This window comes from Sitodiplosis mosellana, unplaced genomic scaffold, assembly GCF_009176505.1.
Source record: "Sitodiplosis mosellana isolate CC-2019 unplaced genomic scaffold, AAFC_SMos_1.0 Smas_scaffold_3261, whole genome shotgun sequence".
NCBI classification, from domain to species: domain Eukaryota; kingdom Metazoa; phylum Arthropoda; class Insecta; order Diptera; family Cecidomyiidae; genus Sitodiplosis; species Sitodiplosis mosellana.
The window spans coordinates 1-2,103 of NW_022598503.1; the positions used below are offsets into that span (position 1 = coordinate 1).

Sequence of the window (2,103 nt, forward strand, 5' to 3'; positions counted from 1 at the left end):
TTGATCATTCTTTTCTTCCAATGAACACTTTGAATCAACACAAAAAATTGTTTATGAAAATCTTTTTCACCAAATATTTTCCCAACAGTGAAGCATTGAAGTCAAATGGTGCTGATTATAAATATTCAAATGTTGGCATTCAAATGCGATTCACGATCAGAAACCAACTTCAAGCGGTTCGACGTCAAATCTCGAATGTCAAGCAACCTGTCAGTTTGTTGCGAAATTTCATTCTCACATCATCGCTTGTCCAGCACACAACTGCAATCGAAAGTAAGTACGTAATTTTTCGCTTAGCGTAGCATTCTTAGGGAATTTTTCTTAAAAATACACCTAAATGCGTTTTTAAACTCTCTCAAAAGTATAGATGAACAGAGTATAGTGCTAGTTTACCACATTTTACCAATTTTGCATCAATTCAGTACTGAATGTTCTTCTCGGTCGTGTTATTCTTTCGATGTTAATTCATAACAAAATGTACAATGCTGTCAAGAAATTCCGAATGAGGATACCAACGGCTTTTGGCAATAAAATTAAGAAAGAATTGAATTTGTTGTTTGGAGATATCTAAAAATGTGGGAAAATATAGGAAAATACCATCAGTGCATTATCATAGTTGACGTGAGCTGTCGATTGAAGAGAATAGAAATTGTGACATTTTCATGGCGATGCAAAGCTAATGATTTTCATGTTCCCCTGTGCTGAGTCATTAATTTGATGTTTAATATAACCATAAATTAAACTGAAAGTGAGCATTCATGTTGCCGAACGTCACTGTGCCAACTTGTCATTCAGTATCGGCAAATCGGTACACTTCGTATTACGCTTCTCTACTACATATTTAAGCAATGTTTCTTTTTGACAATATTCACAATGACTCCAAACATGCGAATGTATTGTCCTAATAAAACATTATAATTTATGATCTACTCGGGTCAATTATTTTCTTCAGACCCATGAAGAGAAAGCCATAAAACAATTTGTTGTCAAACTCTGAACGAATAAGCAAAACACGTCTTATATCCTTCGCACAAAGGAGCAATGTGTAATTAGTTGGGTAGAAATCATTTAAGAGAATTGGCATGATCAGTTTTTAGTCATGAATATTATTAACACAGTTCCAATTTAATACTCGCACAGAAAACACGTTTCAACGCAGCTCTCAACAAGTCAATAATTCCAAACAAACATAAGCAGTTTCCTGCAGCTTCTGTCTTCTTTCTCTTAAACATATAACACTTTTGACTAAAAAGTGACAAATAGCAATCCCGTGTGGTTATACTTGTTGAATGTGAGCGGTTTCAAGCACATAAGTCTTCTCATAATACAATCTCGTTCCGGAAATTGTCAAGTCGATTTTTTTAACAACTAGGGGGACACGCCGAACTTGAATGAGTAAAATTAGAACATTATTCAGTATGCATAGTCAAAAATTTTCAACTTGAAGATATAACGTCGTAACAGGGCTAAAAAAACTGTGCGCGAAATGTGCTGTCGAAATAACATATGTGCCGTAATTGTGCCATGACGGTTTACCCAATTTTGAGGGTTGATTTTTCGAATTTTTTTCAGTATAGTCAAATTTAGTAAAACATCAAAAGAAAGGAATTGATGTCTGCTGTTATAGATACAATAAATGTGCCCGAAATGTGCGTAATAAAAATTGATAAAGTTCTTGAAAAATATTATAACACTAAACTTTTTTCATATATAAAAATTTTTCACCATGGAATATTCTGACATACTATCCATTAAAAAACATAAAACTAACTGTGCCGTCAAAAATGCACCATATACTCAATAAAATGCAATTGTGCCTACATTTTTCTTCATCTTTTGATCGAAAATCGAAATGAATCTTCAGTAAAACTAACTGTGCCGTCTCAAATGCACCATATATTCAATGAAATACAATTGTGCCAGCATTTTTCTTCATATTTCGTTCGAAAATCGAAATGAATCTTCACTAAAACTAACTGTGCCGTCTCAAATGCACCATATACTCAATAAAATGCAATTGTGCCGTAATTTTTCTTCATATTTCGATCAAAAATCAAAATGAATCTTAACTAAAACTAACTGCGCCGTCACAAATGCACCATA

The 2,103-nt window shown here is 33.4% G+C and overlaps 1 protein-coding gene across 2 annotated transcripts in view; it reads left to right on the forward strand.

The window, feature by feature from the left end:
* The first annotated feature begins 220 nt into the window (after positions 1 to 220).
* The window catches only part of LOC129571764 (uncharacterized), a 4,004-nt gene continuing 2,121 nt past the window's right edge, over positions 221 to 2,103 (forward strand). Inside the window, exon 1 of one of the 2 annotated variants that reach the window (XM_055451622.1) lies at positions 221 to 277. The gene's annotated coding sequence lies outside the window, so the exon portion shown is untranslated. The remainder of the gene's footprint in view (positions 278 to 2,103) is intronic. The other variant, XM_055451621.1, reaches the window with a different exon arrangement.